This window comes from Oryza sativa, chromosome 10 (assembly GCF_034140825.1).
Source record: "Oryza sativa Japonica Group chromosome 10, ASM3414082v1".
NCBI lineage: Eukaryota > Viridiplantae > Streptophyta > Magnoliopsida > Poales > Poaceae > Oryza > Oryza sativa.
In genome coordinates, this window is record NC_089044.1 from 8,255,766 (window position 1) to 8,280,171 (window position 24,406).

General features: G+C 44.8%; 1 long non-coding RNA gene across 1 annotated transcript; it reads right to left on the reverse strand.

The window, feature by feature from the left end:
- Positions 1 to 263: 263 nt before the first annotated feature.
- Positions 264 to 3,253, reverse strand: LOC136353669 (uncharacterized). Its single transcript, XR_010737051.1, has 4 exons — positions 2,845 to 3,253; positions 2,104 to 2,150; positions 1,296 to 1,370; positions 264 to 661 (listed from the first exon to the last, which is right to left on the reverse strand). It is a non-coding gene; the product is annotated as an uncharacterized lncRNA (long non-coding RNA).
- Positions 3,254 to 24,406: the final 21,153 nt, after the last annotated feature.

A 24,406-nucleotide genomic window follows, 5' to 3' on the forward strand; every position in this document is an offset into this window, starting at 1 on the left:
AACCATGTAGTTCTCGTGGGCTAAGCCCAATTGTAAATCTCGTCAGCTTAAGGCCTAGCCCATCTACAATATAGCAATTTACACACTATTGGCCTGTTTAGGGCAATGTCATAAGGAACCTATTTATGGGCCAAATCCAATTACGTAGCAGTTTATACACTATTTCAGCCCAGTTCGCTAATCCATTTGTAGCATACTAGCAGTACCAAATACCAAGTGGGCCAAGCCCATTTCAAAAGACTTTACAAGCCCAATAAATCATATAGCACAAAAATTACAGCCCTTATAATAGCCAATAAAATCCAATGATCTTCTAATACAGTGCAAATATATATGGGCCAACCCAGCCACATGTTCAAATACAATCACAGGTTCACTGACCATGAATACATTATAGGTTAACTAGCCAAAACAAAATACATCGGCACATAATCAGGTTCAGTACATCAGTATATCACTCTGACCAAAACCAGCCAGTTATTGACTTTAACACATAATCACAAGTCAAAATACATATGCGCCAACCCAACCAAGTCCAAATACAATCTCAGGTTCACTTACCAAACGCAAAACCAAGTGTCGAAATCACACTAACCAAAATCCACTGCCGTCTCATCATGAATCATCAAGGCGACATGAGGAGGATTGACAAACCTTACCTCTGAAATTACATGTAAACAATTTATAAATACAAGACAAAAAATTGTAAACAAAACATGCCATCACAGTATGAAAGATTTTTTGTATACATAGTTAATGGGTTATATACAACAAGCAATCATTGTAAAGTTTTCTTATCCATAAAACTAGATGGTACCCCGAGCGTTGCTTCAGGATATTTACATCGACACTTTAGCAAAAGAGATATAAACAAGTAACTACGTTTGAACTTATAGGTTATTCTTGGAGATAGTATGGTAACTAAATTCTAACTATAATATATCAATGCATTTTTTATACATGCCCAGAATAGTGTATGGGCTGACCTGGAAATGATAAACACAGAAGAGTGAAGAATCCTAGTTTACATCCAAGTTTGATGGAAATAATATAATCCTAAGGAAATAGAATAAATAACTTCTTTTCAGTAGTAAACTAAAAATCTGTCAAATACTACAAACTAATAAAAGGATATGATGGATGTAATATGTTCAACAGTGAACAGGCAATAAACATTTCTTGAATTAAGAAAATGCATCAATGTTATATGGACTGTGGGGTCAAATATTTCTAGAAGGCAGTTTCTCTTTCCTAAGGATCATGGAAAGAAAAATCTAACATGTTATTCTGGTTACCTTCTCAAAGTATGTCTTTGGAGGAGCGATAACACCGCCAGCACCCATCACAGGTTCAGCAATGAAAGCAGCAATCTGAAAATAAAAGGGATACGGAATGCATCAGAGATTATTCAGCAAAATATAGGATATGGTCTTTTCTGATGGCATCAGAATAAGATTCTCCAGATTTAGGAGAACTCCCACTTTTCAGGGGAAATAACAACTGAAATCAACCAAGAACTCAACTACCTGAACCTATTTATCATTACACAAAGACAATGTTGCACAATCATAAATACTCCAGTTTATCTTTTAAGTAGGTTTGCATGTCTTTCCGATAGAAGATTCTATTAGAATTGCCTTACTTATATCACATTTTGTTCTTTATCTTGAACAGATGTAGCTTAGCTCTATCACACTTACAGAAAATACATCCATGTATACACTATCTACCACCACAACCATACAAAAGTAGCACTAATTAACTATAAGTTTCTGCAAATGGAAGTCTAAGCACTAACACGCATAAAAGAAACTAATTGAACCTGGAATAAATTAGCTTAGGCATATTAAAGCTGTGAGAGTTTGGTACAGCAAAATTTGTGAATTGATATAGCAAAATCGATCGGTTGAGTTAGTAGATGAAAAAAAGAATTCAGGTAGTAGACAAAGCAAAAATGCAACCTGAATTAGAGCATAGGCATAGCAAACGATTGGGCATATGCATAGCATGATGAGATAAAAATGCTATATGTTCATGTGACCAGGATTAAGAAAAAACAACACAGGAAGTTTTGGATTGAAGAATGAATTGCACATGTCTCACCTAAGCCAGCACATGTCTTCACCATTCTCATCTGCTCTCACCATCACCTATTGAAGTAGACAGTCAACATGGTCAGATCAGCCTACAAAGCATAAGTTGAGAATTGGAGAGAAGAGAACGAACGTGTAGAACTAAACCAAATCAAATGCAGCATGGATCTTAAACATATATAATACAGGATCTTATAGTAGGCAATGGCATGTAAGCACAACTACATACATATATATAATATATGGATCTTATAGTAGGCAATGGCATGTAAGCACAACTACATACATATATATAATACAGATTATAAACCAAGAAACTGAAGGAAAGAAGGAATGAATTAACTCGAAATGGAACTCAAACCATGAGCAGCAAAATGCCTCTGCCATCTCAGATCTGGAAGCTGCTGCTTCCAATAAAATGCAGGAGCACACCAACACCCACCCTCTCTCATTCAACCATCCATTTCTTGGTGCCACAACCCACAAACAGCAAACGAACATGATCAACAGTAACGGAGAAGAAACAGAGGAACATTTCTACTAGAGTACTACTGAATGTAAAGAAATGAAAGGTTATTCACAAGTGGAGAAACAAAAGGAAAAGGGAAAGGAAGAACCAAACAGAGCAAGAGAGAAAAAAGAAGAAGAAACATTGCATGCTAAAACTTTGGGGGAGGTGATGAAAGGAACTGTACGAGATTCCAGCCAAAAAAACCTATGAATTCAGACCATAGAGCATTTCTTGAATTACCTCAGAACCTATGAATTCAGACCATGGAGCATTTCTTGAGGTCGCTAGACGGCTGGGAGGAGGTGCGGCGCGGCGCGACTTGGCCGGCGGTGACGCCGGTGCCTCGACAGCTCGCCGCTTCCGCGCTCGATGGGCGCGCGAGAGGAAGGGGTGGGTGCCGCTTGCCCGCGCCCTGCAGCTTGGCGGTCCCCCACCGGATAGCCTCCAGCTCCAACGCCGCTGCCATGCTGCCGGCCGCCGTCGCGTGGCACCACGCCGCCGACCCGGCCCTGCCGCCGCCGCCGACGCAGCACCCCAGCCACGCTCCAGCGGCGGAGGCGGAGGCGAGCGGCAGCCGCGGCACACGGTGATATTTTCTCTCCGAAGGGGACGGTGGCGGCTGGTTTCGATGGATTTGGGACTTGGGATCAGCTAGGGTTAGGGGAACCAGCGTGGGGTATGAAGCAATCGCAACGCGGTTTTACCAAAATGGCCCTAGTGCGCCCACATTAGTTACTGAATTGTTTGGACAAAACGGTCTATTCACCTTGAAAATTTTTCGCTTGACCGCGCAGTGGATTGACCGCAAACATTTTGCGTCTACAAAATTTTGGCTCCCGCCCCACCAAAAATTTGGCGCCGCGGTATCTTTCTTTTTGGAAAAAAAACGAACTATATGCAAAAATAATTACTATAGCAAATAAACAGTATATTACAACATAAATATATTTTTAATAAAATGAAGACATTTGGTTAAAATGGGTGATAATGTTACCATTTTTTTGAAATGGCATCCAAAACAAGTTGCAAGAGCAAATGAACATTATATTCCTACATAAATATTTTTCATATATGTGGTACTTTTTAATTTCAAATTATGAGGACTTTAAATTTAATTTTAGGTTGATTTTTGTGTTTCAAATACAAAAATCATAAATAACAAAATTGTAGAACTCATCGAGATCTACAACTATTGTATTGGTCCTTTTTACAATTAAGTTCATTTGAACAATTCAAATTTTGACAACTTCAAAAAAAATTGGGGTTAATAAATGATTTCAAATGGAAAGGGCACTAAAACCAAAGTTGTAGAACTCGTCGAAATACAAAATTTTAATTTTGGTCATTTCTTCATCTGACTCTATTTGAACAATTTGAAATTTGAAATTCAAAGCTTGAGAACTTCAAATAGAATTTTTTATCGGTGAACGATTTCAACTGAAAAAGTCATCAATAAAAAAGTGGTATAACTCATCAAGATCTATAACTTTTATTTTGATCATTTTTTCATCCGACAAAGTGTTTTGTAACATTGTTCATAAAATATACATATCTCTTATATAGTTTATAAACTACAGGAGATATATGTAAATTATATGAATATTGTTATTATCACTTTGTCGGATGAATAAATGACGAAAATAAAAGTTATAGATATTGATGAGTTATACAACTTTGTTATTGATAACTTTTTAAGTAGAAATCATTTAGTACTTGAAAATATTGTTTGAAATTGTCATAATTTGAAATTCAAATTCAAATTATTGAACACAAAGTTATATAGTAAAATGACCAAAACAAAAGTTGTACATATTGATGAGTTATACAACTTTATTGTTGATGACTTTTTCATTTGAAATCATTTAGTATTTGAAAATATTGTTTGAAGTTGTCATAATTTGAATTTCAAATTCAAATTAGTGAAACAAAGTTATATAGCAAAATGACCTAAACAAAAGTTGTAGATCTTGATAAGTTGTACAACTTCATTGTTGACAATTTTTTCATTTTAAATTATTTACTACCCGAAAAGTTATTTGAATTGAGTAGAGAGAGGTAAAGTGGACTTCTCGGCGAGGGAGGAGCACTGGGCCGGCGGCCCGAAGAGGTAGGAGGAGGGAGAGAGAGGCTGCGGGCTGAGGGAGGGAGAGAGTAATACTTGGGCCGAAAAAGGCCCATGGACAAAGAGAGGAATTTTAATTTGTTTTTTATTTATTTTAATAGGTTAAATAAACTTTGTGGTATTAAAATTAGTTATTGAGCTCCGAAAATTCATGGAAAATTTTAAAGAATAATTTAGACCATGTAGAATATTAAAAAATATTTCCGGCCATGATTTTTAAAGGAAAATTTTAGTTACCTCATTAATTCACTTGATTAAATTGCTTTAACTTTTAATACTCCCTCCATCCCATAATATAAGGCGTGCACGTATTTCAATATTCAACTTTTAAGCATTTGACCAACACTTAGGCTGTGTTCGCATGCACCTTTTCCCATCCCCTCTCCTTCGTTTTCCACGCGCACGCTTTTCAAACTACTAAACGGTGTGTTTTTTGCAAAAAGTTTCTATACGAAATTTGCTTAAAAAAAATCAAATTAATCCATTTTTGAAAAAAAAAATTAGCTAATACTTAATTAATCACGTGTTAATGGACCTCTCTGTTTTCCGTGCACAGGAGTTAGGTTCCCATCTCCCCCATCCGAACTCAGCCTTAGTATAATATGAAATGAAGTTTATTTGTTAAAAATTACATCATTAGATTGACATTTAAATTTACTTTCATATGGTTATAATTTTGTTGCTGCAAATCTTATAGTATATAAGAAATTATAAGCTAGATTAGTTTTAGAGACTGTGCAAACTTTGACCGCGTATTATATTATGGGATAGAGGGAGTATATTTTTCTAGAAATGCATTATATATATCTATGACGTTTGCTTTGTGCCCCTTATGACAAATTAATATTCGTCACGATGTCCCATTGAAATACTTTATGATGATTTCTAGTTGGTATTAACGACGAACACCTTTTTTTCGTCACTAAGGCACCCCATCTCATACTAATCGTCATAAAATTGAATGTGCTAATGACGAATAGCTCCGATGTCACGAGGAATTTGTCACAGAAGGTCATATTTCTTGTAGTGTCATCAAAGTAATCCTTGATGTCAAAACAGAACAGATCGGCTAAGACCTGCAAGAGAGACCATTGAAGACGATTGAATATCAAAGTAGATTATATAGCCGATCTAAGATTTATGACAATGGAAAGCTTACTGGGATAGCAGGAGCGGCTGGTTGTTCCTCTTCCTCGATATTGTGGCTGCCTGTAGCCGATGGAGTACGGTCACCTGGCATCGGCTGCACAGGAGGTGAAGGAGGAGGAGGGGGCTGAAAAAGACAAGTATTAAGTAACGTCGGTTATGATCAGATTTAGAAGATTTTTACAGAGAGAATCTTACCGGTGGAGCTGGTTTAAATGTTGTTGGTGCCGATTTCTTCTTCACGGCAGTTTTCTTTTTCTGCAAACATAAGACTTATAAGTGATCGGCCGTATGAATAATCGCAAGAGATAATCAAGGTGAGTGATTTACCCTTGAGAAGTGAGCCGGAGCAGCAGGAGTTGAAGGAGTCTGTTTGGGAGAACCCGATGGTGTTTTTTCTAAGTCACTCACTTTGGCTGCAGCTTGATCGACATCTTCCTTGATCTCTTCCTCGTCAATAGCTTACTCTATGGATGGATCTAAGGCAGGTAGATCATCGGTTGGCTTGGATTTCTTCTTAGCCTTTTTCTTTGGAGCCAGAGCCGATGGATCAGCAACCTATGCCTTGGTCTTCCTCTTCCTGCCAGCATCGGCTGGTTCTCTTGTCTGCCCTTGGAGTTGACTTGAGGTCCTGGGGGCATGATAGCCGATGACAGGGGGAGCTAACCCACCTCCGTTTGGGATAAGGCCCGGAGCATATTGTCACAGTCTGATTTTCGTTTCAGGATTTATAAATAATTTAATAAATTATTAAAAGAATTTATATTAAATGTTCATTAATTTACAAGTGAAGTTAAACGTGGGAAATAAAATTTCCTAAATATAAAACATGGTTGGATTTAATTTTTATTAAATTCTCCATGATTAATTATACTCTCTGAAATTTTCTCGGATTTTTCAGAGCTCAATTCCTAATTTTAATAATACAAAGAATATTTCAGTAATTATTTAATTAATAAATTAATCATTAAATGGTCTGGTTTTAATATTGTTAAATACTTTTGAGTGTCCAAGTATGTTCAAGATTTTTCTTGGAATTATTTGAGCATTGAAAGTATTTTTAACAATTGAAAGATCATCTCATTGGTTAATTTATTTGGAAAAGTAATAAAAATTCTCCTCCTCAGCTTGGGCCGAATTCAGCCCATTCCCTCCTATTCCCTCCTCTCCTCTCAGCCGGCAGAAAAGTCTGATTTACCTCCCTGGCGCTACAGTACTCCATCTTCCTCCTCCAGACAGAGCCGAGCCAGCCGTGCTCGTGCACAGTGCCGCCGCCTCCTCCCACCAATCCGACCTCCCCGTTGCTCCTCTTTCCAAATTAGTTGCGGGAATGGAATCCCCTAAATCTCCTCTTCCTTTTCCCCAAGAAATCCCCAAAATTTTCTATGGAAATTCTTTCCAATTTCGCGGATCAAATCCTTCCTTTTTCCGGCGAGAACCCTAGACTTTCCCGAGTTTTTCCCGTCGTTGTGGGCTTGATCCCGAGCTCCCGTGCCTATATAAAGGACCCCCTAGTCGTCCTCTACCTATCCCCTCAAGTCCCATCTTCCGCCGTCGCCGGAATCGCTCTCCCCGCGCTCTCCCTCTCTCTCCACCTCCGGCCGCCGCTCCAGCCGCCATTCGGCGTCGCCCCGGCCGTCGCCGGTCAGTGCCGCCACCTCCCTCGGCTTCGCAGTGAAGAGCTCTACCCCGGCCACCCGTTCTTTTGCGCCGAACCCCGCCGGAAGTCGCCGTCACCGTGAAGGCCGAACCGTTGCCATGTTTTGATCTCCGGCGAAGCTTTGCCGTCGACTCCGTGGTCGCCGGACCTCGCCGTGTCCACTGTCAGCATCGCAGCAGTGAGGAGAAGCCCGGCAGCCATCTCCCCGAAGCCGAAATCCACCAGAGCTCCATCGTCGCCGTCAACCCGAAGCTCGCTGTCGCGTTTTGATCTCCGGCGAAGCCCTGCTGCTCCTCCCGTCATCGCCAAGCTTCGCCGCTGCCTCCATTGGATTCGCAGCTGCGAAGTGAAGCCCGGCCACCCCTCCGTTGTCGCTGCACATCGCCGGAAAGTCGTCGCCTCCGTGGACAGTACCTCGTCGCCCTTCGAAGCTCGTCGCCGGCCATCTTCCGTTGCCGTTCGTCGTCGCATAAGTGGTGGTAAGGGTCACTTTGATCCCCTCTCGCTCCCGGTGCCCTCCGTTTGCGTTATTGTGCCGTGGTTCGCCGGCAACCGCCGCTCCCATGCCGTTCCCAGTGTAGTTTATCCCTAGGGTCTTAATCCCATCTAATCTAATCTAATCTTGTTTGGACCTAGTGTCGTCGTCGTCTCCATGTGTTGCCGCCGGTTCACCGTCGTCATCTATCTCTCCCCGATTGGTTCGGTGGGACGTCTATCCGTGTCTCCTTGGTTTAGATTTCAACCCATCGGCCGCACTTGCCAAGCCGCTTTGTCGCAGCCGCAGCCGTGCCTGTTGCGTTGTTGTTCGCCGCGCTGCTGCCCTAGCCTGTGCACCGTCGCTACCGGTTGTGCCGCTGTTGCTTGCCGTCACTGCTGCGCTAGTCGTCTAGCTGCCGTTGTGCCGCTCCCTGCCACAGTCGTGTTGCTGCTGCTGTGCGTAACCGCTTGCCGCTAGTTGCTGTCTGGCCGCTGTGCTGTGCCGTGCCATTGTTGCTGTACCGTGTCGCAGCCGTGCGTCGCTTAAACCTAGCCGCCGCTTTAGCCCGTTGCTCGGTAGTTGAGTTGTCTAGCTGTAGGTGCATCCCTAAATTCCTGCCGGCCTATCGTTTGCCGTACCGGGGCTTTACCGTGAATTGTGTCTAGCTCACCGGTTTAATTGCAGCCGTTGCTGAGTCGTTCGCTCGTTCGTTCGAATGAGGTGTTCCCCGTGCTTCGTTCGTTCGTCCGTGTTGAGCTGTTCAGAGCCGCCGGTTCCGTTCGCCGGTTTCGGTTGATCATTTGGGTGATCCCGTGTCACGTAGAATTGACTCGTTGAGTCGGTATCTCGTGAGGCCCGCTTGCCAGATCAATCTAAGCTATCCAATCTTGGTCGACTCGGTCAAGATTAATCTCAGCCATATAAATCCGTTCTCTCTTTTCAGTGGCATATTATTTCTTTTTAATATGTCATCTACCAAATATAATCTAATCTATTTCCGGAGGTTGCTTTAATCTTTTATCTCAGTTATAAATCATTCGTAAATGATTTAATTAATTTGGAATAGTCTTTTCTTTAATAGGTTTAATTGGAATTAAATCTTGTAAAATTTGTAATTAATTCATACGAAATCGGAATGAGACCGTTCAAGTCTCTAAATTTATCTAAAATCATGATCTACATGTTTGTTTACTTTTATGTACTGTTTATTTGGTTTTTATTAGTCTTTTTCCTCGTTTTGCGTGTTAGCTTGTCGTTTCCGTCGTTTCGAAGGATTCGTGAGGCGTTGGAAGTATTCAAGAAGACTAATTGAAGACCGAATATTGCAAGGCAAGTCACACAGATCCCAAACACAATTCCTTTGAGCATGTTGATCCTATATTTAAATTCTCTATTTATTTCAACTGTGCATTTATTTTCGAATGTCACCGGGTGGTGAGCCTTTCCCATTTAATTATGGCCAAAGATGACTTTATTTTCCTATGGGTTATAATTTGATTAGCTAGAACCTTATATATTGGTTTGGTTCAGCTAGATGCTTATAATAGATGCTTAGCCATGCTTAGAAACAATAGCTCACTAATGGGATAAATCATGCTTTACTATCACTTATGGATATTTAATGGAAGCTCACGACGGTTGATCGTGATTGGTTAATTAATTAATTTGCCAACTAAAACTTGATAATGGTGGGTTGTGAGCACATGGTTTTGATGGTCGTGCTCATGACAATTAAGGACCGGTTCACGAGTTTCGGTTGTGAAACATTAACCGTGCCAACCACAAGCCAGCGTGGGCAACGGCTTTACCTTTTGTATAGCATGGTTCATTACGGAGCACCAGACTGAGAAGTGGCGGAGATAAGCCCACGGGGGTTGCTGGGGAGTCCATGCCTTGTTTATAAGGGGGTGATTATGATCCAGGAACGGTGCGCTGTGGTGGATTGTGTTGTGCGAGGGGTACTGTCACAGCTCCTTTCTGAGGTACCGTGGTGGTATTGAGGCGCATGGTGACATGTTGTGGGGCTGTGTCTTGTGGGTACAGTGGTACACCTCTGGCCAGAGTAAAACTATTCGAATAGCCGTGCCCGCGGTTATGGGCGGGTCTAACAATGTCTTTCGTGATTAGTCTCACACTTCTCACCATAATAAATGATGCTATAATTGGTAATAATTTGATTAGCTCCTGGTTTGGAATGGTATATTCCTGGTTTGGAGATAGATCTGTACAGCCGGGTATGGTTGTTCAGGATGGTTGGGCCTGAGCAGCATGGGCGTGCTGTTTAGTGTTGATTAAAATTGATGATTAATTACTCTACTGTTTTATAATTCTCCAATGTTTGCTAAATGCTGCTTTTGCAAATGAGCCCTATATTATGCCATTCTTTGGTATCCTTGTGCACTTGCATATTTGCTGTGTGGCTTGTTGAGTATGTCATATGCTCACCTTGCAATAATCAATCAAATCTCAGTTGAAGACAAGTTGCGAAGGAGAAAACGTTTGGCTTATACCCCAGTTGAGCTACCTGTGGGAGTGGAGTCGGAGCTTCGCTAGACCGTAATTCCGCTGCTGTTTTTCTTTTCTTTTGTAAGTATTTAGGTTATTATTATAATGAATCTGTATATTAAATTGTCAGTTTGTGTACCTCGGCTGATTCCTGGACGAGGATTTAATGCACAAATAAGTTCGGAAATTACTAGTGAATTTCCGGGCGTGACACATATTCTATGTCCCTGCCACTGTTGCTTTTGCGAGGAGGAGAGGATTCTGTTGTCTGCAAAATAGAAGAAGAGATTAGTCGAAATACAAATCGGCTAACAGTTATTCTAACAGAATTGACAAAGTGAAGATCTACCTGAGGGACGACATCTGGGAACAAATCTATCATGTACATAGAAGCCGACTGATGGAATATGTGTTGCTTCCATTCACCCCACCATCTGTCAAAGTTTCTGCTACTGAATCTTTCCAGCTCTATATTATCGATGCTGCCCAAAGAAGGTCTTGGGAGATTTAACAGCCGATCCATCATCAGTGTTGGTGAGATCTCTCCTCTGCATTGAATCTTATCAGCAAAATACAAGCCGATTAGCAGCTGTCCCATCCCAAATTGCCTAGCCGAGCTCATTGGATGGTAGAACTCATATGACACTTGTATGTTTCTTCCTTGATGGATGCCAACAGGAAGAATGCATGGACTGATAGCAGCCAAGAAGACTTCTCTAGATTTGTCAAAATTTTCAGAGTTGATGTCTTCAAGTCTGAAGTCCGATTGGAGATCAAAATTCACTGAATCCTCATATGGGAACCAGACTTGAGCATCTTTCTGAAAGCCATCATAAAAACTGCAAAACTAGTCTTTGAGCAGTTCGGCCGATAGCTTTGATCCAGAATTAGCTGGTGTGGATGCATCCTCTCCATATCACATGCATCGGTGGTGAGTAAGATCTTCTCCATCATCACTTGTGATCGGCTCCAGTCTTGGAAATTCAGCATCTATCAAAGATGGCCGATTCACAACTTTCATGACAACAAGGTTGAGCCATGATTGCAACAACCACCATGGTCCACCTGCACCTACTACTGAGCCTGTAGCTATTTTGGCCGATGCATTGCTCAACATCTGATACAGATAGTCGAGGAGGATTTTGCCCAAAGGGATTTGCTTCTTGGTTTCAAGGGCTTTGGCTAAGAATTGCCAGTTAGTAGTGGGGCCACAGCTTGATCCACAGAACAGAAACTTCTCAAGCCACATCAACAGGAAGGCTGTATGTTCTCTGGGGGTGACAGATCCCTTGCCCATGTATGCAGCGACATAGCCAGACCAACCACCTATGCTCTTGTCCTAAAGTCGAACTAGTTCTTAGTGTTCAAGCTCATAGGGTTAGCCGATGAAGTCACATCCAAACCAGTAATCATGGTGATATCAAGTAGAGTGGGGGTCATCGGCCCTTGGTTGAACAAGAAAGCATTAAGGATGTTGGACCAGAAATATGCTGCAGAAGCCATCAGGGGTTCATCCTTAGCCGAATTTGCTAGAGTAAGGGCAAGCGCTTGGCCGATTCCTAATTCATCCCAATGAACTTGCTTGCTGGCCTATACTCGCTTGTACCATACATACCAACTTTTCTCAGGAGTAGTTTTCTCAAGGGAAGGCCAAGATTTGAAGATGTTTTTCCAATGACCTAGATTTGGGTTGGCCAATCTAAAGGGAATCCTATTGGTTTCGGCGATAATGAACTCAGTAGAGTCAGGATTGCCAATTGGACCAAGGAAATAGAGATGCTCGTGAGATAGGCTGGGAATTGCGACCAGATTGGAAAGATGCTACAAATGCAAAAGAATAGAGAGGAAGAAAACGAGATGAGAATAAGAAAGATCGATCTACTGCATAAAGGAGAGGATCTAGCTGATGGATACTTACCTCTGTGTACTCAGCCGATGGCGCGGCGGACGGGCTGGCGGGAGTCGACATCGCTGTGGGCGGAAGCCTGGCCAGAGGGGGAGTCACCTCGAGATCGCCTTGCGCACCGAGGGGATCGCCGGAGATTGCTTAAGCGGTGAATTCACCACTGGCTTAGATTATATAGGATATCCACCACTCTATGAAATAGCCAGCGGCTTGATTGTCTAGATATTTTCATACTTATAGCTGCATCAGTTGAGTTTGACCTTATAAGTCATGATTAGAACCTCAATCTCTAGCCTGCTTTCTGGTTACCGATTAGGGTAGTATCGGGGTTTCAGTCGATCTTACCTGAATTAACTACTCTATGTTTTATATGCTTGATTGATAAGTTAAATCTGCCATATATATTAAGATCCTGTTGCATTTAGGTTTATTAAGCTTCTTGTTTGATATATTTTGCTTGCTTTAGTATCTTAATATAGAGTGGTATCGGAGTATTAGCCGGTACACGCTAGATCTATCTGATCGGCTATGCTATGAATGTCTATAATATTCCTGTTAATATATATTTCGATCTAAGTGATTTATACTGTCTCGGCATGACGACCGATCTATCCCAATCACTTGATTTAAGTATATATCGATGAAAGTATTAAATACTATTGATATCTACAGTCGACCGAGTAGATTTAGTCTTATCTTGCTTATTTATGATTGCCGATCGATTCAAATATGACATCGGCTCAAAGATAAATGATATGTCATCGGCAGCTGGCCGATCGGCTATCATTCATAGATTTAACCACGGTTTCTTTGTCTTTATTTCTTGTTGATTGCAGGATCAAATCAACTGGCATGCTCACGAACCTATAGGCAAGCTTTTTGGACCTGCACTGGAGTTAAGCAGATCTCCTAGGCGTTGTGTTTTCGCATCAACACCTATGTCGATGACTTGGTGGTAAAGACGCGCCACCAAGACACGCTGCTTCAGGATCTAGCTAAAACCTTCATAGCCTTAGGTCCACGCGCATGAAACTGAACCCCGAAAAGTGTGTGTTCGATGTGCCGGCGGGCAAGCTTCTCAGTTTTCTAGCATCATCACGAGGCATAGAAGCTAATCCCGAGAAGATACACGCGATAGAGAGGATGTGCCCCCTACAAGCTTAGGGATGTGCAATGCGTCACTGGATGCATGGCCGCCCTCAGTCGATTCATATCGAGGCTGGGAGAGAGGGCGCTACCCCTATTATAACTCCTCAAGCGCTCCGGGCCATTTGTATGGACAGAGGAGGCCGAGCAAGCCCTCAATCAGTTGAAGGATTACCTCACCTCCCCCCAGTCCTAGTAGCCCTAGGGCCCGAGGAACCCCTGTTGCTCTACTTGGCCGCGACCCCCCAGGCTGTGAGCATCGCCCTCGTGGTGGAACGCGATGAAGACCACCCGCGAACCGCGAGCCCGCGTCCGGCACCCGGGCGGCCCGACCACGGGGAGGAACCATGGGCCCCCTTACTCGGCGATGGCCCCTCGCCCCCTGGTGGCCCGACGCCCGACAGCCCAGGCCACCAGGAAGGCCCCAAGGCCGTTCGTACGAATGCGGGGAGGGGCTCATCAGAGGCCCCAAGAGATGAATGTCCCAAGCAAGCGCCCCTGACGGCAAGGACGGGCCCCACTTGAAGGTGCAGCGGCCCGTTTACTTCGTCAGTGAGGTGCTCAGGGATGCCAAAACCCGATACCCTCAAGCCTAGAAAATTCTTTATGCAATACTGACGGCCTCAAGAAGCTGCGCCATTACTTTCAGGCGCATCGGGTTTCCGTGGTAACGTCCTCGGGTAGATTCTACACAACCGAGAGGGTACCAGATGGATCGTGAAGTGGGCCATCGACCTCACCGAGTTTGACCTACACTTCGAACCACGCCACGCGATAAAAAGTCGGTGACCGGACCCCTGCCGGCCCCGTGGCTAGGACCGGGCACCCTGGAGCTGCCGTCGCTATTGCCAGAACCGGCGGCCTGACCGCCGCCCGCGCCCGCGCTGCTGCTTCCAGCGCCGTCGCCATGGTCTCCCCCGGTGGCAGCCCTGCGGCCTCGACCTCTAGCCGCGCCGACCGCCATCATAACAGCCAGGATGCTATCCCGGTCGTGGTCGCTGCAGAGGGGGAGGATCCCGTCAGCAATCAGCGTCAGTTCAACAGTGTCCAGGCTCAACACCCGACGGACCACCGCCCTGATGTCCTAATCGCCCTAATCCCAACGCTGGCCCACGTGGGTGCGCATCGGGTCATTGTACCCGGTGTATGCCCACGCAGCGCGGACCGCTCTTGAAGGGGCGCGATGCGGCGGCGGAAGTAGTCAGCAAACACCATCACTGCCGTCTGGCCTCTGCTCCGCAGGCCCCTGAGGTGGTCCAAAACCGCATCATACTTCTCCCCTAGCTCCGCGATCGCCTGCCAGCCCGCGGACCGCTCAGGTGGGCCGGTGTGGAGCCGGAGACGAAGGTGATCGGGGAGTGCGGTGCAGAACCAGATACTACTCTAATATCATCGTCATGACATAGAGTAATTGCATAAGCAAACATTATACCCGCACCAAAGCATCTCCCAGATAAGCTAGCCGTATATTCAGTATAACAATAACATAATGTAAAGTTGGTACTCATATACTCGGAAAGTATTTCAATACCATAAATGTATTTAGAAGAGTATTCTAATAAAAGTACAAAGCTTACAAAAGAGGAAAGGAAAGCTACTAGAGTTATACCCGAACTCTTCCGAAGGCTTCCGGACACCTGATTCCTATTCTAATTCTATTCCACCAGCTAGATACTATTAAACTAAACTTGAGAGGAATGAGAGAGCTCTTGCTTGAGGTGTGTGTTGAAGTGAAGAGAGTGAGCTCCTTATATAGAGGTAGGTATGACGGTTGTGGAAGCGGAATTGTCCGAAGTGCCCTCCAACCGTCATTGGGATGCAATCCTGGACGTCCACGACAAAACCTGGATCCAACGACGCCAGGATTGGTTCGGCCGAACCTGGGGCTGGCCCAATCCAGCTCAATTTCGGCTGGTGGCCTCCTCTATTGCTCCACTCCGCAGACTTGTGAATTTTGGCTCAATTCATCGTGTCAATTTTGAGTTCTTGGCCCATCCATACATAAGTCTGGTCCTCGACATCATCTGATTGATTTATCGTTGGTGTTGATGTCGATTCTCCTTCACTTTATTGTCATTCTCTGCAAAAAGGTTAGTAGACCTAATACTAGTGGAATATTATTGTTCTAACATATTTATGCATTGGAAGCATCACTAGTTCTCTCCTGTTTTAGTAATATTGACGGTCGAAACTGATCGATAATGACCGTCAACAAAACCCCCCAAGCTTGAACCTTTGCTTGTCCCGAGCGAAGGACGAAAGGAAACAATGACTTGGTTGTTGATTAGGATTTGCTACTATGCTGAATATCTCAAAGATACAGGTGCAAGGTATATGTACTCTCTCTCAGATTAAATAATCTTTGGCACGGTGGCTTACCCTTACCCCTGATTCCCACGAGACACTGCTTCTCCTTGCCTTGGGCAGTTGAAAGACAGAACAGCAATTAGAGCACCAATCACCCGATCTTTATTCAACTCTTGTTCTAGAAGTTTTCAAATGATTTTGGAAAAGAAAACTAAGTTCCTCAATTGATTCACTCAGTCTCTCTAAGTGTATCAGCATTATTTCCTCACCAAAAGTTGCCTTGTTGATTCCTACTCTAACGTTTATATGTGGAGCTCGGTAGGGATTTATTACTGAGTCAAAAACTTAGAGTAAGGTTTATATGTGGGTGTATGATCTTGATCATAGAGCATGAGAAGTATCTACACAAGTCACAAGAGTTTGACAAAGTTCAATGGAATAGCAAGCAACTAAAATGTATATGGTGTAATCATGATAGCACATTTTTGGCTCTGGTAGGAATTTATATCAAATGAGGAACTTTCAATTTTATCATTTTTGAAAAACAAAACATCCGAAATTCAAGCCAAACTAGTATCTGGATCATAGCTACTCATATTTACTATCTCATATCTCGCAACAACTTAGACTTAGATCAGCAAGTACAGCCCATTTACCTCAGGTTCCCGGATAGTTGTTGGCTACTTATATCTAACCTTTGAGAGAGTACTTACCAAGAACCCATATATCAGAGATATAAAACAGAGCAACTATTCATCATTTCAACAAAGAGAACTACCTTGTCTTACCTAGCTTGACTCAAACCTATCCTATCTTTTTGGTATTTTCTGTTTTGCAAATTTTTATGTTGTTTTTATTTCTTTATAGGATGCAATTGGAAAGCAAATATGCTATTGGAAAGGGAAATATGCAATGTGATACAAGTTACCTCAGGGGGGGGGGGCCAAGTCTCCCCCCAAGCTTGGCTTTTGCACAGGGTCCTTGATAGGATTTAATCCCTGAAAGCGAAAGTACGCTTGAAGGTCATCGTGCTGTTGCTGCATCATGTTGTTGATGTTGGCGAACTGAGCATCAGCAGATTGTTGCCATTCTTGCGTCTGAGCTATGTGTTCCGTGAGGTTGTACTGAATCTCCCCCATCTGCACATCAAGGGTGTCCATTCTCCTAGTGATTTCACCCAAGTCCCAACGAGAGGAACTTGAGCGCCATTCACTTGGGGATGGAGGCACACCACTTGATTTGGAGGGTTGGTTGTCCCCCCAGTGGATGTCATGAGGCGCATGCCACCGGTCCTCACTAGCGCTTGCCCAGGTTGAGACTCTGATGCTATGGCGTGCAGCTTGGGTCCATCCAGGTGCATCCCCAGTTGGTGCCCAACCTGCCTCATACATCTGCACAGGTGTCGAGGATGATGAACTTCCTTGTTCGTTCCTTGTCATGTTGCGCGTCTCCCTGTATGTTCCACCTGCAAGAGATTCTTCTATGGTCTGCAGGGGAATGATAAGTTCATGGCAGTTGTACAAATGATACCCCGCATTTGGCAACGGGATTTCATTTGTACAACCAGGGAAAAAGTATATCAAAGATTCATCTACTCCATATTTCAAAATATTCCCTTGCACTAGATAGGCCTCATCAATACGCGGACGAGCGGCTGAGATAAAAGCAATTGGGTCGCTAACGACCCCTAGCCCTTTTGCTATCCGAGTAATCAGAGAAGTGCACTCAACAGGAGCAGAGAACTTTATACTTTCTAATCATTGTCTTATCATACATTTCACAGGAGCAAATTTGATCTTTCTAACCATGGCAAACATGATAATTAATTCATCTCCCCTAATGGATCTCAGATCACTTCTAGGAAACAAAGTCATAGCAATCCATTTGTGCATGAGCCTAAGTGTAGGATTATGAATATCATTTGTTCTAGTTTTCTTGCAAATTGGAGCACCAGAAATATCTTCCCAAAACCTATTTTTCTCGAACCCAGAAATTCCTTTTTGGAGATCGGTTTTACAGGAATCGTGAAAACCAAGAAGTGTACTCAAACCTTTCCATGTGAGCGTGAACTCCTTACGGAAAAAGTGAAAAGAAATACCATCTTCTATTTCTTTCAAAGTGCATAGAAATTGCAAAGTAAGCAAACGAGAACCAGGCTCATCTACCACAGCAAATCTCTGCCAACCAATAGCTTTCCAAATAGAACGAAATTCAACATCCATACCTATTTTTTTCAGCAACTCCGGTGAGTATTCTCGCATGTGAGCATACTTCTGGTCGCTCAGCATGTAGTAGGCTTGTCTCTCCCGATCACTGACAAGGTCGAGGTTGTCACGCCCTGAAGTTTCCCCCTACTTCTTTCTTTAAAATTTGGGTTAAATAAATCGTCCGGAGAAATGGTTCAAATTAACCTAGAGCTAATTCCCTAACTAATGAATGCAATTAATAATTGGAAATGGCATTGTGGGATTTTTCTTGGGTTCCACATGTCGCAATACATTAACAAGATTTTTAGTGGAATTTTCAGAGCCGTGGAAATAATTTTAACCATTTAAAAATGAGCAAGTGCAATATTTTAAATCCCAGGAAAAATCCTTTCTTCTTTTTCCTTTTCTTTTCCTCCTTTTTTCCCTCTTCTTGGGCCGTTGGCCCAGTCCACCCCGTCGCCCGCGCGCGCCCCTATCCTTCTTGGGCCGGCCCACGCCCCTCTCCTCCTCCCTTCGGGACGCCGACAGGTGGGCCCCACCTGTCGGGTTGTCCCCAACCTCCGGCCGCCCACGCCCGCGCCAACCGCCGCCGAAACCACCGCCCACGCCGCCGCGTATCCCGCTGCTCCCGCGCCCACTCCGCGCCCCGTGACCACGTCGCCGCCCACACCCTCGCTTTCCCGCCGTTGCATGCGCGCCCACAAGGGGCGGATTCAATTTTGAATCCCCATCTCTCTCCTCCTCCACCTCTCCACATCGTCGCCGCGGAACTGCCGCTCCCTGCCAAATCCGGCATCCCCACCTCTATATAATCGTCCACCGCACCTCTCTCCACCTTTTCCCCTCTTTCGCCGCCCACTCCCGAGCTCCCTACCGCTCCCGCACCGTGCACCCACCCACCGCTGCTTCTTCCACTACTCCGGCCGCCTCTAGCCACCGCTAGGGCCGCCGCCGCACCATGCCGCCACCGCCGTTGGGTTCGCGCGGCCGAGGTCCACCTCGTCCACCACCCCTCCGTCGAGTTCCGCCGCCGGAGCCCGCTTCTCCCCGCGCGCCGGTGAGCTTCCACCATTGCCGCCGCCTTCGGCCATGGTTCTCATTCGTCGCGGAGTCCCTCTCTCCCTCTAACCTCTCTCTTTTCCTCTCTTAAGGTATCCCGGAGCCCGTCCGCCCATCGCCCTCGTCCTCCCGTGGCTTGCCGTCGCCGTTCGCCGTTGCTCTTTCCCCACACTGGCCGAGCCCCTCGGTGAGGACCCGACTCCCTCCCTTCCTCTCTCTCTTTGTCGCGCCGCCCGCCGCTTAGCGCCGCCGCTGTCCGCCGCTCGCCGTCGTGCGCCGCCACTTCCGCGCCGGTCGCCGCTTCCTCCCGCGCCGCCGCTTGCCGTCGCCAGCGACCGCTCGCCGCCGCCACTCCCCATGGCCGGCCGGCCGGTTTTGAAGCCGAGCCGAGCCGTGCCTAGCTGCCGCCGCGCCGTCCGATCGGCCTCGGGGCCGATCTGGACCATCGGTCCCGTGGACCGGCGGTGGACCACCCGCATGGTCCCGGTCCACGGTAGACCGGCACTGATGCGGACATCACAACCTCCGATACACACAACAATCCTCCAACGGTCATTCAAGGACCGATAACAAGAGCTCGTGCGCGACAATTAAATTTAGAGGTGAGCTCGTTCCTATGTTCTTCTTTGTATGAATTCGAGAATAGATTGCTACCTAATGATTATATTGTGATTAGGAACAATGGAGGGGTAAAGGAGACACTTGGAGAAGGACTTAGAGCCATGGAGGATCATCGAGGACGTCCAAGTCAAGGTGGAGGGCCAAACCAAGTTGACGTCGGGTGCAATTCGGAGTCCAGATCTAGTCTGCACTAAAACGGGCGCCTAGGTCGCATACGTACTCGGATTGGGGCGTCTTTATATGGATGGAAAGCTAAGAAGATAACCTTTCCAATGGTTTTGGTCCGACGTCCAAATTCTTTCCGAGTCAATGGGAATTGACCGAACAAGTTGACGTCTAGAATCTGTCCCGGTGCTGCGTCACCGTATTTGGGCCTTTGGCCCGTGTATCGTGTTGGAACCCATTATTTGTGGCCTAAAGAATTTGTTATTCACTCCGATCACGAATCGCTTAAATATCTTCGCTCTCAAAATAATTTGGATCGTAGACATGCAAAATGGGTTGAATTTATTGAATCTTTTCCTTATGTTATCAAACACAAGAAAGGGAAAGATAATGTGATTGCAGATGCTTTGTCTAGGCGCTATACTTTCTTGTCCCAACTTGATTGTCGGATTTTTGGACTTGAATCAATTAAAGAACAATATGCGCTTGACCCTGATTTTAATGAAGTGATGATAAATTGCAAAGAGGGACGTACTTGGAACAAATTTGTGATCAATGGTGGATTTGTTTATAGAGCTAACCGTCTATGCATTCCAGTTGGTTCCGTTCGTCTTTTGTTGATACAGGAGGCGCATGGAGGAGGGTTGACGGGACATTTTGGAGCTAAGAAGACGGAAGATGTTTTGGCCATGCATTTCTTTTGGCCAAGGATGAGAAAGGATATTGAGAGGTTCGTGGCACGTTGCACCACTTGTCAGAAAGCTAAGTCTCGTTTGAATCCACATGGTTTGTATATGCCTCTTCCTGTACCTTCTATTCCTTGGGCAGATATTTCTATGGACTTTGTTTTGGGATTACCTAGAACTAAGAGGGGGAGGGATAGCATTTTTGTGGTGGTGGATCGTTTTTCTAAGATGGCACATTTCATACCATGTCATAAAAGTGATGATGCTGTTCATATTGCTGATATGTTTTTCCATAAGATTGTTCGTTTGCATGGTATGCCTTCTACTATTGTTTCAGATAGTGATGCAAAATTCTTAAGTCATTTCTGGCGCACGCTATGGAACAAGTTGGGTACAAAGCTATTGTTTTCTACAACATGTCACCCACAAACAGATGGACAAACGGAGATAGTCAACCGCACTTTGGGTACCATGTTAAGGGCTATTTTGAAGAAAAATTTGAAGATGTGGGAATAATGTTTGCCTCATGTGGAGTTTGCATACAATCGGGCAACACATTCTACTACCAAGATAAGTCCTTTTCAGTTAGTGTATGGTTTCAATCCTCGTGCTCCAATTGATATTTTGCCTTTACCTACTAGTGAGAGGGTTCATCATGATGCTAAGGCACGCGCTGAATTTATTTTGAAAATGCATGATTCAACCAAGCTCAACATTGAAAAGATGACTGAAAAGTATAGAATTGCTGGTAGTAAAGGTAGGCAAGAGGTTAAGCTTGAACCGGGTGATTTAGTTTGGTTGCACTTGCGAAAGGATAGATTTCCGGAATTGAGAAAGTCTAAGTTGATGCCTCGTGCTGATGGTCCTTTTAAAATTGTTGAGAAGATTAATGATAATGCATATAAACTTGAGTTGCCTCCCGAGTTTGGGGTTAGTCCCACGTTTAACATTTCAGATTTGAAGCCATACTTGGGAGAAAAGGATGAGCTTGAGTCGAGGACGACTTCAATTCAAGAGGGGGAGGATGATGCGGACATCACTAACTCGGATACACACAACAATCCTCCAACGGTCATTCAAGGACCGATAACAAGAGCTCGTGCGCGACAATTAAATTTAGAGGTGAGCTCGTTCCTATGTTCTTCTTTGTATGAATTCGAGAATAGATTGCTACCTAATTATTATATTGTGAATAGGAACAATGGAGGGGTCAAGGAGACACTTGGAGAAGGACTTAGAGCCATGGAGGATCATTTGGGACGTCCAAGTCAAGGTGGAGGGCCAAACCAAGTTGACGTCGGGTGCAATTCGGAGTCCAGATCTAGTCTGCACTAAAACGGGCGCCCAGGTCGCATACGTACTCGGATTGGGGCGTCTTTATATGGATGGAAAGCTAAGAAGATAACCTTTCCAATGGTTTTGGTCCGACGTCCAAATTCTTTCCGAGTCAATGGGAATTGACCGAACAAGTTGACGTCTAGAATCTGTCCCGGTGCTGCGTTACCGTATTTGGGCCTTTGGCCCGTGTATCGTGTTGGAACCCATTAGGGTTGCGTCGAGAGGGGTTTGCACGACCCTAAACTCTATATATCAGTACCCGCCGCCATCTTTAGGTTTTTGGATTTTGCTTAGATTAATCTGTCGAGAACAGTTTCGCCGCTAGATCGGTTTGTAAGACCCCAACTCGTGAGCTTAATTATTCATCTGCAACATTGGTTGTTTTTCTATCTCGTTCTTGTTTGTGTTCTTCGATTGGCAAACAGGAATTAGCCTTTTCGGCGAGGTCATCCCCGTTTCGACACAGGTGATAACTAGAGGAGACGTGGTGCTGCGATTGCGGGGCTCAAGAGCGTGTGTGTTCAAGAAGCCGGATCGATTTGTGTCGCGACTCCGTCCAAATCGTTGTTTATCAGAACCTTTCGGAAGATCAGAAACCCTAGTGCACATCAGGCACCCTTTGATCCGCTGCCAAGTGGGGCCCGCTTGCCGGCGCCGCCCCCCCTTTCGCTGACATCAGCCCTGGGCAATATTGCGCAATAAAGTTATTAAGGACTTTTCATCCGAGCTCCGTTTAAGTCCATTCAAGTCTCAGTAAATTCATAAAAATCCCTAGAATCCATTAAAAATGGTTTTGTTCTCTGTTTCAGTAGTCTTATAGTGTGTTTTGCTTGTATGCTTTGTTTGTCGCATAGATCTCGGCCATTTCGTCGATCCGCGGTTCCTCGAAGACGTTGCTGAGGTCTCATCAGTGCGAGAGCAAGGCAAGTCATGCATTAGATTTGATCATATTGTACTCAATTTACAAATATCCTACATTTCTATTAAATGTTGCATTCTTTTACAATGTCATCTGGGATGGGTCCTATTACTCAGCCATATATTGTTTACCTTATACCATTGATAACTTGGGTATCAAAATGACTAGATGTTGGTTTAGGAAATGCTTAGCTATGTCTAGCTCAACTAGTACACAAATGGGGATCACATTATTACATAGACTTTGACTATTAGCATAGCTTTGGATTGGTGCCACCGCGATGGTGTTAGTTAATTAAAATACACTGAACGGTGGGCTGTGGGTACATGGTTTTACTGGTCGCACCCATGGCAGTTAAGGACCGGTTCACGGGAAACCCTGGGAGACTTACCATGCTTACCACAAGCGGGAGTGGGTAACTGCTTGATCTGAAGTATAGCTCGACCCTTTCCTAGGAACCGGTGGCGAGGGTGGGCATGATGGAGTTGGGTCGGCCGGGGTGTCTGGTTGTCCAGCTGCTGGATTCACCGCGGCGCAAGAGGGGACTGCCCACTGCCTTTTGAGGGGTGGGGGTGAAACCTTAGCGTGGTGTGGATGGTTAGGGGAGGGTTATGCGGAGGGTCTTGTCACGATTTCCCCCTTTGCAGTATCATGGTGATACTTCGGGGCATGGCGACATGTGTGGAATCGTGTCTTGTGGGTACAGCTGTACACCTCTGGCCAGAGTAAAACTATTCGAATAGTCGTGCCCGCGGTTATGGGCGATCAACCAGATTCACCGTGATTAGTCTCACCCCTAGTTAGCTAATGAACTGGCGTAGTTCAGGTGGTTGGTTGGGCCTGTTGCAACGTGATGTAGTGTTGGGCAGTGATTGGTTAATATTGATTAATTACTACAACTGTTTTACTACTTTCAACTACTGCTTTTAAATGCCTGCTTTATTGCAAATGAACCACTAGCCTCCTTTGGTTATATCCTGCATGACTTGCTGAGTATAGTGGGTAGTACTCAGTCTTGGTCTCTTTTCCCCCACACCAGAGCTGATGATCTTCCTAGTGGGAGCTGTCTTGTTGAAGTTGGTTTCGTCGCTGCCATCAAGGATTGCCTGTGGAGTGGAGTCGCCCCGCAGCAGAAGTCAAGCCTCCAAGTTTAGTTTGTTTTATCTTTTTCCGCTGCATTTGTAATCTTTTCTATTTTTGTAAGACGTGGATCTGTATGTCAACAATTATTGTTTGTGTACCCTGGCTTGTCCTGGACAGGGATTTAATGCACATTCAGCTTAGAAATTCCGATTCGTGAATTTCTGGGCGTGATAGAGGTCATCGTCGCTCAGGAGTTGTTGCGGAGCGTCGGCGTCTTCCATCGAGACATCGGCTGATGAGCAAGTACTAGACTCGTCATGACGACTTGATGGAGAGCCTGACCCCTTGAATAGACGAGACAGTCGCCTCCTCATACTGCACAATGGAGCAAGAACTAGCTATCTCGGCGGGGGTTAGAAATGACAAGAGTTTCACCCGCCGGTTAGTTTCACCA